The sequence below is a fragment of the Mus pahari genome, chromosome 14 (assembly GCF_900095145.1).
Source record: "Mus pahari chromosome 14, PAHARI_EIJ_v1.1, whole genome shotgun sequence".
NCBI lineage: Eukaryota > Metazoa > Chordata > Mammalia > Rodentia > Muridae > Mus > Mus pahari.
In genome coordinates this window covers 36049835-36062569 of record NC_034603.1, presented here as the reverse complement: position 1 = coordinate 36062569, position 12735 = coordinate 36049835, and the positions used below count along the sequence as shown (strand labels likewise).

General features: G+C 49.6%; 1 protein-coding gene across 1 annotated transcript in view; it reads right to left on the bottom strand.

The window, feature by feature from the left end:
- Stx8 (syntaxin 8) overlaps positions 1-12735 on the bottom strand; it is a 234232-nt gene that overhangs the window by 373 nt on the left and 221124 nt on the right. The gene's annotated exons all lie outside the window — the stretch shown is intronic.

Genomic DNA, 12735 nt, shown 5'->3' with positions numbered 1-12735 from the left:
CAAGACAGAATCCTGGGAGAGCCAGGGCCAGGCCTGAGCATCTGCCTAATGTTAACAGGTCATTGCTGCCTGCGGTCTATTTTTGTGCAATGAATAGTTTGGATTGTTTATTTTATTTTATTTTTTGAGACAGTATCTCGTGTGTCCCAGGCTGATCTTGTACTCACTTTGTAGCCAAGGATAACGTTGAACTTCTGATCTTTATGCCTTCAACTTCCACGTGTTGGCATTCCAGATGTGTGTCACCACATCTGGTTTGTGTGGTGCCAGAGACCGTAACCCAGGGTCCTTTGTTTTGTTTTGTTTTTGTTTTTCAAGGCAGGATTTCCCTGTGCAACAGAGCCCTGGACTCACTCTGTAGACTCGCCGAGCTCTGCCTGCCTCTGCCTCCTGAGTATTGGGATTAAAGGTGTAAGCCATCATGGCCAACTAATTCAGTGTCTTGTATATACTCAGTGACCATTGTACCAGCTGAGCCACACCCTCAGGCCACTTTGACATTTTTAGTCACCACAAAAGTGAAAGAAGGAGCCATGACATCCATCCTTGGTCTCTAAAGCTTACACTATTTATCTGTTCCCTCATAGAAGGGAGCCCCTGTTGTGTTACTGGATTCTGGCTTTGAGCCTCCAGTTCTTTCGTCTAGGGAGCGCCTTCCTTTCTTCCTTGTGCACTACGTAGGTTCCTAGGATGGTTTTTCAGCTACTACTTCAGCATGTCTGCAGTGAGGTGTGTGCGCTTGGGGGACATTATCAGATCTGGGAGACTCAGGAGATTGTTACCTTTCCACTCACGTCTGCCCTGGGAAGTGCTCCTGCTTGCCTGACTGCTCCCTGGAGTCCAGCTACTTAGTAGTTCTTCTGCAGCTCCTGACTGGCAAGCTGCTCCTGGCTGGGGTGAGAGCTTCACACCACGCAGTATCAGGAGAAGGAAAACAACAGGCAGGAGCCAGTGGCCAGGCTGAGGGGGCCATAATGGGGCAAATTCTCGAAACTCTAAGGCCTGGAATTCTCCTGGGAAGAGGGGCTGCTTGTTTGGGAACTATGCAGACAAGCCAGAGGGGAAGCATGGCCACTGCAGCCTAGGCAGGCTCTGGGCAACAAGCTCCAGCTCGGCTGTGTACAGCGAAGGCTTCTCCAGAGGCCGGGGTGGCCAGTGGCAGAGATGACACAGGTCTTGAAGTTTCAAGTCACAATGATGATGGGAGTGGTGGAATAAGCAGTGGACGGAGGTACAGGAAGAGCTGATTCTCCAGGCAAGAGCACCCACGGATTTTAGTTTTTATGCTCTGTGGGGAGAGGTCTTGAACCCCAGCTGATGTGGAACACTGCATCACCAGCCTGAACCTGCCTTGCTCCTGACTTGGCCCGTTCCCCATAAAGCTGGTGGAGCTGGCTTTTGGATTGTGAATTTGATCAGGTTGCCTCTTTGCTCAAAGGTCTGCAGTGACTCCAACAGAGGTCCAGACTCTCCGGTAGCCTACAAGGCCTGGCACAATCTGACTGTCTGTCCTGCAGACCCTCTGAGCTCTAGCCAGCTGGCTTCCTTCACCTCTCCAACATGGCACACCTCTGCTTTTGCACATGCTGAACATTCTGCCTGGTGGTTCTCGCTGGGGTCACTTCCTGGAGACCTCCTTGGTGACTTGCAGCCACTGGTGCTTTCTGCAGCTTCGCATCTCCAGGTAGGACTTAGCAACCTCACTGTTGAGGTGCTAGCTCTCATGTGTCCCCTCCCCTGGAAGGTCGGTGTCCACAGAAGGAATGGTGCCATCCCACTCGCTACTGTATCGCAGGACCTAATGCAGAGCCCGCACACAGAGACACCATACACATGCAGAAGCACACTGAATATTTGGAAGTGCAAGAAGAAACAGGAAGATATAGGAAGAGTAGTGAGTAGGGAGGAAGAAACTGGGAAAACGTGTCAAATAGAAAATTCAAAAATGGTCCAAACCAACCAACAAGTATCACAGGAACATGGAGCCAAGTGTCTTAGGTTCTAGAAGTTCAAAGAGGACAAGAAGTTTCAGCTGAAGGGGTGGGGCCTCTGAGAAAGAAATACAGTGTTGCCTTTAAAGGTGATAATGTGTCTACCGCAGAAACTGAGTCAGACTCATGGCACTTCGGTAGCAGCATGATGGGACACACACACACACACACACACACACACACACACACCCTCGAAGGGATGCATACTTCCTTCTTGACACCTTAGACACCTAAGTTGATTGCATGTGATAAAGTAGGGGCTTATCCAAAGACAAAAAGGGAACTTCAACAGCAAAAACAAATAAGACTTTTATATTTTAAATGCTTTCAGGCAAACACAAGTCCATTGAGAGGTCATTTTCAATGGTGTTAAGTAAACTCAGTGCCAGGGGCACCAAGGAAGTCATTTCTCGGTGAGAAGGAAGCGATCAGTAAAAGCCAGCTGTGGCTTTGGGACCCTTTGGGCCAAGAAGACTTGACTTAGTGGCCTGATCACAGCAACTGTGTTTGACCTGTGGTGACAGCTTCAGCACCCTTCTGGAAATGCCCTGGAAGTATGGATCCTTTCAAAGGTACTAAAGCTCAGTCCAGTTTGAGGTCAAAGCTAGTGACAAGGTCCGGGGCTCAGGACAAGGGGCGTATTACCTGACTCACCACTCCATAATTGGCCACGCTCTTGCTCTTTCTGTATACAAGGAAGCAGAGGGTCTGGAGGGCTTCATGGGGACCCCTCTGGGTCCGCTTTCACCTGTGCTTTTAACCCCTTCTTAAACCACAGGGCCACCCAGGACTCCTGACACCCAACAAAACACAGGGTTCACCAGGGATAAAGGGTCAGACTCTTTGGGGTTGAAAATTGTATCCAGACTCTAGGATACAATTCCTTTTCTTCATCTCCTTCTCTTTGTGCCTCTACTTTTTATAGTGGAAATAACACACACACACACATACACACTTAGTAAAAGCAGCCAGGAACACTCACTGTCATGAACAAGCACTGGTTCTTGGCCAGTCTGCTTCCATGTGCACCTTTACTTGCCCCTGTGGCCAGAAATGGGTCTCTGGTGTATGTCACCCACAGGCTTACAGTCACTGACAGAAGAGGCACTGTCACATAACCTCAGCAGGCTTGAGCCTCCATCTTCCTGACATTGCAGAATGGCCCATGGAACCACCTGAGTCCTGCATACTGAATCAACTCTCAAAGACAGAAATTGGGGTGTTTTCTTTTTCCTCCTAACAGGGTTGCAGCCTCCGGAGCTCTTGCCATCCATCCCCAGCTAAGGAAATGTTTGACATTTCAGAATGAAACTGACAGTTGAACTCCTGGGAGCCTGCCAGCTTCTAAACAATGAGAGCTCTGGGCCCAGCCCTAGCTCAGAACACCTGCAAGGCTCGGCTTTGGGTCACTTCCTCTGCATTTCACTCAGCTCCTGCCATGGTGCTGCAGGCACCTGGCCAGGCAGATGTTTGCTCCCAAGACTCAAGAGTCCCTTTGAGGGGCAGGCACAAGGTGCCAAGGGTCAGGATACAAGGGTTGGGGAAATGTCCGTTTCCTTTGGTCAGTTTACCAGATGAGTACCCAACACTTGGGATAGTTACGAGTCTAGCATATGGCAACTTAAAGAGATGTAAGAAAACACACTCCCTTTCAGATTAGGAAGGGACATTAATTAACGCCGCCTTCAGAACAGGGGCATGTTTTCTGAAGACTGTTCATCTGGATTCATGGCCCATGCTTTTTTTTTTTTCTCCCAGTGAAACACTGGAAACCACTGAGTGACAGCATGTGCTGCCAACACCCCCACCACAGCAGAGAGCAGGTAACCGCCCTCAGTGTTCACTGGATAGGTGGGGGAAAAAAGGAAAATTTGGAGGCCAACTTTTTTAGGGAATGGTAGCCATTTTCACAAGGGCATCCTTGTCCAGAAGTATTCTTTATATCCGGGGTTTGTCATAGGACAAGCCATCCTGACTCCCTGCTACTTGTTTTGAACCAAAATACACATTCTCATTCTTGCCTTGTGTGTCACACTGTGAAGAGTCGGGGCCAATAGGCCAGCCCCACACAGCCAACCACCTGTGAGGGATGAGACACGCGTGACTAACGCCTGCAGCGGGTGAGTTTCCTCTCACAGTTGTGCTGTCAAAGGTGACATTTGCTTAAGCATTAACCAGTTGGTTCGTGCAGATCAAACATAGATTTTAGAAATATTTTATTTCAGTTTTGCAGCAGACTCCAGAGCCAGAGGTGGGGATTGAGCAGGACAAAAGACAGAACTGGGATATTTGTTTTCAAAAGTTCATGTAAATGTCCCCTTGAATCCCAGTATTAGGTAAATAAGCCAAGAAAGAAGAGGACCGTGGGCGAAGGTGAATGTGGTTGCTTTTTGCTCGTCTGGATTAACTGACAGCTGGAAAATGCAGCCTACTCTGACGCAGTCTATGCTACTTGCCTGCTCGTGGTGCGGACACCACAGCTTTCCACCAAGCGACCTCACAGCTCAGCGGGCCAGACAGCCAGACACTGGTGGGTAGGACAGCACCTCCTGCTCCTGGTCTCATCCTTCCTGAGGATCTTTAGTAAAGTTTTCATTAAAACACCAGGCAAAAGGCAAGAAGAGCCTCCTGTGAGTTTGGTTTTGTTCTTGTCTGACATGCAAACCATCACTCTGAGCTCTCATTTCTCTTTCACCACTGAGGTAGGGCAGTGTCCTTCTCCATCTTCAGCATGTATGCATGTTTATATGCATAGATGTACATGTGTGCAGGTCAGAGGACAACTTTAGATGTCATTCCACAGGAGGAATCTCCATCTTTATTTCTCGAGCCAGGGTCTCTCCCAGGCATGGGACTTACCAGACCCGCTAGGCTGGTTGGCTCGTGAGCCTCGCTAGTGAGCCCCTAGGAATCACTTGTCCTCTGTTCCCAGTGTACAGATTACAGGCATGCACCCCTGTTGGCTCTGGGGAGCGAGCTTGTGATTCTTGCGCTTGCAAGGTTTGATCAGCTGAGCTAGCCCCTCAGCCCACCCCCAGTCTATGTGGAGGCCACATTCTCCGGCTGCTCTTTCTACCCACTACCTTCTTCCATTCTCAGCTAACTTCAGAGCCACAGGCTCAATGCTCAGCTTAGACATGGTGTCTTCCATCAAGGCTGCTCAGTCCCATATATGCTGCCTCTCCTAGAGACCAAGAAAACATTTTCAAAGCCACATCTATGCAAGACCATGCTCAGGAAGGATGGTCCTTTATCTTGGAGCTCTTCTCTTATGGATCAACCGGCCCACTACCCAGGTCATAGGATCTCTGAAGAAAGAGATCATGCATAATCTGATGTAATAAAGGGAAATTGATTTTATAATCAGGGCCATGGGACTTCGCCACTGAGTAGCTGAGATTCCTGGGCAATGTTCTCAACTCTGAGTTTGATTCTACCATTTGTACGATGAGCCTACCTAGCACCAGCACGGCAGGCACGTTATAAGGATTTGATATGACCAAGGATATGGAGTTTCTGGAACGTAACTGGGTCTCAGTGTCTACCTACTACCAAGAACAGTGTAGAGGAGATGCCCATGTCTGTGAATGTCCCACTATAGACAGTGTGCGTCAGGGTAACGACAGAGTCATGTCACTTATTCCAAAGAATGTGAGGACTGAAGGCAGATGAATGCTAGGGTGGCATTCGGTAGAAACAGAGACCAATTCTAACTGGGCCGGGCCACAATGACTGAGTCCAGGAAAGGTTGGAAGTTCACAGTGGAATATCTGGCAGCATCCACCTTGGTTATTAGCTACAGGAAGGGCAGCTGTGCTAGTTGATGCCGGCTGGAGTCAAATGGCAGGCAGAGCCCAGCCAAGTGGACACCAGGTGAGAGAGGCTGTGAGAAGCTGAACTGTAAAAGCCTTGGGGGTAGTGGAGATCAGAGCCAGGGCATGGGCTGAGCCCAGAGGTGCAGCAAGAGAAAGTTAAAATAAGCCAAAAGGGGACTTACTGCTAGACCCCGGGCAGTCGGGGAGGCGAACAGGGAGGAAGCCATGGGCTAGGGAACCTGGGAGTTGTGGCTATTTGAGCATAAAGGGGAATATTACTAATACCAGGGACACTGAGAATGACAACAGGCACACAAGGAGAACAGACGTCACACGTAAGAATAATAAATAAATACACTGATGTACCCATGCCTTTAATCACAGCACTTAGGGAGTGGCAGAAACAGGTTGATCTCCGTAAGTTTAAAGCCAGCCTGGTTTACATAGTAAGTTCCAGGTCAGCTAGGGCTATATAGCAAAAGTTGGCTAAAAAGGCATGAAAATATGTTTATAGTGCCTAAATCCTGCTACTCACACCACAGGGCAACCACTGGTGGGAAGAGCAGAGACTTGTACTCCCTAAGGGAGCCCCGTGATGGTAGCTGGCCAGTGGCAGAGCTGGCTTTGGGCAGAAGGCCCATGTCTCTGGGTGGGAGTGTCTTGGAGCTGGGCTCAGCAAGCTGGGGACTCCCTACAGGAGAGGGCAGGCTGGACTGGTCATTCAGGTCCCTGGAGAATGAAGGTAGCACAGCATGGTGTGGGATGTGCAAGTGACAATGTGGCCCCTCAAAGGACCACACAGCAAGGCAAGAATCTGGCCTGTGCTTGTTTGGGTTCTGACTGAAACAGAAACGCTGGGATAAACAGTGCTTAATCTTCACTTTGTCTCCTTGGTGCTGGCTAACAATCAGGCCTTGCCTTTAGACAGCACCATGGTCTGCGGACCATGCAGAGGGAAGAAGGCAGCCTTCAGACGCCTTCCTGGTCCTTCTGCCTCTGCAGGCAGACCATCTAGTCCCTCTGCACACCGCCGCTTCCTCAGGGTAATGTGGGACATGTGCACATTTCCCAGGATCTGGGCTCTGGCATGCTGTTGCTGCTAATGGATGATGGCGACTTTACTTGCAGGAGAGCGTCAGCCTCCTGAAGGCTCGCAGTGTGCTCCTCCCTTAGACCAGTCTTCAGAAAGGCCACTGCTACCCAGGCGCAGCTGCACTAGATTTGTGCTGAGGGGACTTTGAGAGCACAGAGGCAGCTTGCCCTCTCTTCTGGAGGCCCAGCCTCACCTGGAGTGAAGCTCCGAGTGCTGTCACCACAGAGTGCTGTCACCACAGAGACCAGGCGGCCGTGCTGGCCACAGTAGGGAAAGCCCTGGCAACATGGAAATAGAAATAGAAGGGGAGGTGACAGCAGTTCCAGAGACACATCTGGGGGCCAGAGGGAGCAGCCGCTCTCAGCAGGAAATGGGAAGCAATGAGGCCACCTGAAGTGGGGGAGGGGGAAGGAGAACTGGCCTAGAAACAGGAAATTAAAAGGAATTAAGACAGTGAAGGAGGTGGAGCAGAGGAGCTGGAGGGCAGCCTAATAAGGGAAGGCAGGCTCTGGACCCAGGGCCCAGCACTGGCTCAGCATCAGGGAGCTGTGCCGCAGAGGTCTAGGCCCCAGGTCATGGGCTGGCCAGCAACAGAGACCTTGTGTGAGAACTCATCTCACTGGCCAGATGTTGGGTCATAACAAGAGGTGAGACTTGGTCAAGAGGTTCTAATGTGGAACAAGAGCACTGTCGAGGATGAGGCAGGGGGATCATGAATTTGAGGTTATCCTGGGTTATATGGGAGACTTCATTATGTATTTTTCCAGTACTACCCCAGGGAGTGTGACAGGTATCCATAATGTTCACTGAGTGTGGACTATGTGCACAGCTTGCTCTTCACGGATCTGTCAGCCTCATGAGGGCAGCGGGAAAACAAATGCAAGTGGACCTACCTCCCAAAAGAAAGCAAATTCTGAAAATGATCATGTTCCCTAAAGGGGGTGAGCAAAAGCGGGACCATTACATGATAGCTGTTTCCTGCAGACAGTGCTGAAGCTTCTAGGCCCTATCTGTGCTCCTAAAGTGTTGTTCATTCCCCGGCTCTGAAGTAAGTTCATCTCAGCACCCATCACGGTTCAACAGCAGAAACCAATTGCAAATGGATAATCCTTCCCATCGGCAATCAAAAGCAGCACATTAGGAGTTGTTAAGGCAATCATTTAAAGTCAGCTCTCCGGTGCATCAATACTTGCTACGAAACATCCCCTGGCCGTGCTATACGTTACCCCCGGGAATGTGAATCTATCTGGCAGGAATTCAACTGTCTTGGAAAAGCCAGGCAGGAGCACTGTTATGGATATCTTGTTCTGACAATTCCCCCTGGACTGCATGTCAAAAGATCTCTGGAAGGTTCCAGCCAGGCTATGGATTCACTCTAACAAACTCCTTCATTCATCATGCTTAGACCAGGCTGTGCCACCTGGCACTAATTAGGGACACCTGGCAAGGTGACCCACTGTCACCCATCAGTGGAGAAAAGTGAAGCACCTGGACAGGGTTATGAGCTCTGAGGCGAGTGCATGAGTTCCAGACGCCAGGGCAGCATGTGAGAGGTGGCCTAGTGGCTCTGGCTCTTCACCCTGACCCTGCCTCTGTACACACAGCTGACACACAATGGAATCCAGAAGAGGTCACCAGGTAGCTTTTGCCAGAATTCTGTGCACTAGGTGGAGCACAGCCAGGGCTCAGGTGATAGCCCTGGCCATATCCAGGCAACAACAGACCCTAGACTTAGCCCTGAAGGTTCCTTAAACCTGGTTGGACAAGCCATCCCTTCTGTAAGTAACCCTAATCCCCCAAATACATTTTATGGCTTTTCTTGTTTTGCTTTGAACCTAAAATGGACAATTTTGTCCTGCTTGCAACCACACCCCTTCAGCAGGCAGATCAGCAACAGGAATACTTCTCTGGAAGGGTCTGAGAGCGGCGTGTGAGGGTTTGCTAGCTACCAGTTTAGTCTCAAGAGGGCAGCTGGGAGGTGCTGCTCCCTGGAGCACATGGCCTTGGGCTGCAGCTCCTGACTCTGAAGGAGTCCAGCTTCAAACAGAAATCACTCTCAAGGACAGCGCCACCTTCCCCACAACAACTCCTCTTCCTGCACAGTCACACAGCCTGCAATGCTGTAGGTGCTCTAAATCAATGCTATAGATGCTGTTTGAAAAGTCAAGATGCAAAAAAAAAAAAAAAAAAAAAAAAAGATGGCTGCAGTTTGGGGGCAACAGGCACTTGGAGTAAGAATCAGGGCATTACAGCTCAACCTCTGTAAACACAGCCAACAAGAAAATGCTGGATGAACAGACCAATTGCTTAGGCCCCTCCCTCTCCAGGACACCCGTGTACGGAGACGTCTGAGTGCCTGGTTCAGGCAGGTCCCAGGCAACTGCATGAGGGCCCTGCCATTTCTGTGCCTTTAGTGAAGGCCACATCCATTGACTTCATTAGTGCTGGGAACTTTATATGCACCTGGTATATGCTATATACACCACCCAAGGGGCTGCTCAATAAGTACCTAAGCGAATGACAGAAGTCCTCACTGCCGACATGGCTTGGTAGGGAAGCACTGCGTAGCTAGTCTCTGGAAGTCTGCCTTCTGTACCTACAGCAATGAACAGAGCCGGCCGACAAGCTGCTGCCCTCGTGACTTGATGCTGGAGGAGGCAGAGAAGTTGTAGAGACAAGTAGGTAACTCAATGTAGTGGAAGCTGTTACCAGTCAGGAAGAAAGGAGAACTTCTTTCTTCCTGGTGGGAATCTAAGTGGCAGCTCAAATCTGTCTCCTTTCTTCAGGTTTGAGGGCCACACAAGGCGGAAATTAATCATCCAACAATGGGGTAGGGAAGCATGCTGCAGGTAAGGGGAGGGTGTCTTCCCATGTGGCATTAGGAAACTTCCAATTTTAAATGTTAATAGCATGGAAGCTTAGAAATAACACATTACGAGAGTTTCTTGGAATGAAGGGTGACGTAATGACAACTGGAAGCAGACAGGGAACTTATTATAGAAGGCTGGAGAGGAAGGCCTCGCCATGGATTCCAGCACTTTGCAGGATGGGAGTTGTCAGGCAGGGAGCTGGTTCCTGCCTGGTCTGTGGGGGACATGGGATCGCATACGGAGTGGGAAGTAGTGTGCTTGCTGTTCCTTGTATAGCTGCTATTCATCAAGTGGCCCACGTTGACTGTTCTATGCCTAAATGAAAACTATACTTCTTAAGTTGATGGCTGCTTTTATTAGGGGCCGTTTCACTTCATCACGGTGCTGGCAGAGAGCTACAGAGTCCTGGCCACCAGCTGGTCTCTGAAATTGAGAGGAAGCCAGGTTGAGGTTGTAGAAGTAAGATGCAATTAATAGATGCAAGATGTCACCCTATGCTTGGAAGACCTGGGGTAAATTCATCAGGGTGATGGTGGGGTTGCTAGACCATTTCCAGAGCTCTGTCACCCTGCAGGCCTGCCCCAGCTAGCCTCAGCGTTCCTTTGGTCCCTAAGATGACATGAATTACATTTGGAGCCAAGGGCCACAGTGGCAAGGATACAGTGGCAAGAAAGGCAACTGTTAAGGGATATGGGAGGAAAGAAAGGAAAAGGACAGCAGAAGGACAGCCAGACACCTCTCCTGTGAAAAGCCCAGTCTCTTTTCAGATGACCCATGCTATAACCTATTTGTTGTGGCCATGAAGCTTGTTCCTATCACAAGAAAAGTTCAAAGGTCATTAGCTTTTAAGTGAACCCCATGGGGTAGTCTGAGTTCTCTCACCCATCATCTTCATGATATATCATAGTATGTCACCTTCCACCTGTACAGCAACGGGAGGTCCATGACATATGCACATGTGCATGGATGTGAGGTCTCCCTCTGTGCTCCAAGGCAGCATGGGAGAGGCCTCTGGTCAGTGCTGGGCAGCCTCCCACCCTTGGGCCTGACCATTCTCAGCAAAGCTGGAGCTGGCTGCCAGGCTTTTCTTGGAAACTTTGTCTCCCTTACTCTTCCCCAGCTGTATCATGAAAACGGATTTCAAAATGTATTTTCTCGAAATCCTCCAACACTCTGCATGTGTATAAAAATGACTAAAGTCTGTGGGAAGTATGATGGTTTAATCTTCATCTTTGACAGCATTTCCAGCATAAACAGGGGAAGACCCACCCTGAAGTGGGTGGCAGCATCCTATGGACCGTGGTCTCAGACTGAAGCAAGAGGAGAAAGAGTGTTGGCATCCCATCTCTGTCTCTTGAAATGTCCAGATGTGATCGAGCAGCCTCTGCCACCGAGCCTTCACCACCAGGATGGATTGCAGACTCTCAAACTGTGAGCCACAATGCATCCTTCTCCTTGGCAGGATGAAAGCTATCAGCTTTGTGAGCTCCGTGGGACCCAGCATGGTTGGTACAATGAGAACAAGAAAAGACATTCCAGCTGGGTTCCACATCAGCTGATGGGGACAGGGTCCTTTACTAAGAGTAGCATTAGAGCTTACAGACCAGTCTAGGAAACCACAGGAGGGATAGGCCAGCCAGGCTGCAGGGCTCTCCAATGAGCATGTGGTCCGAATACAGGCTTTTCACACTACCGAGTGAAGGAACCTGTGCGGTCAGCATAGGGGACTTGCAATGATGCACCTCCATTCACTACTATCCTCAGACACTCTTCTCTCCTTCTAAAGATGTCCTCCGATGAACAGTGTGTCATCTGGGATCCCTAAAATTTGCCCTTCACACAGGGTAGCTTCTAATGATGTTGCAGCAGCATGTGCCAAGTGAAACTTCAGGGCTAGAACTAGGGACCCTCCAATTACCTTCGTGGCCTGAGACATATACCTCAGGCAAGCATATGGAGGAGACCAGACAGTGCTTCCACTGAATCTTCTAGAGATGCAGACAAGATGCCAGGTCCTAAGTGCTCAGCTACAGTCGGCTGAAACACTTACACAGAGACTGCCAGCAAGGAGGATGTAAGGTGGGAGGGCACACTGCGTCAGAGCTGGGTGGCTGGGAACATCTGTGTTCCCTAAGCAAGAAGTAGGGCTTGAGTCACCTCAGAGAACCTGGCAAACAAGGGGGAAGTCTTTTTCTCTCTGCAGTGTGTAGGGCTGCAGTTCCTGGTAGCACATGTGCTTAGCGTGTGTGAGGCCCTGGGTTTGATCCCCAGAACTGGTTAAACAAATAAATAAATGAAGATATTTGGTATGTAAGGGGCCAAAATAGGTTAGAATGTATGGTTACAATAAAAGTCACACTGGTAAAGGACACATGATTAAGTGGTATGCCAATACCAGAGATGTGCCTATCATGTGACATGGGGCAAATACAAATATCTGTCTTCCAAGGGCATGCTCTCTGTGCTAAAATAAAATGGAGTTGAGACTGATAATTAAGGTGCTGTCATCAACGCCTGCCTGTCTGCTCTTCTGGAAAGAAAGGTGCAGTAGATGATCTGGAATGTCAGATCTGGTTTTGAAATGTTTGCTGGCTTTGTTAGACACGACCCGTGAGTTATGTCACATGTCACTTCATAGGACATCCCCAGCAGAACAATCAGGTTTCCCAGGTGGCCTCCCACTCTCAATATGGCATGCTTGCCTGCACCTCTGGGCTTGGCATGGGTCTTCTGAGCTCACACTGCTCAGAGCCTCGGCTCGGCTCGCCCCACCCCACCCCACCCCCATGAACCCCAGACTCTTCTCCGTAAGCTCACTGCATCTTAGATCTGCTTTTCCTATGCCTCTGTATGCAGATCATGTACAATGCAAAGTAATTAACTTCATGAAGTTAACAAGTAATTGAGCTAGTGAATTACTAGTTGTCACTGTTGAATTCTTTAAGACATCAGGCCATGCTTTGCTG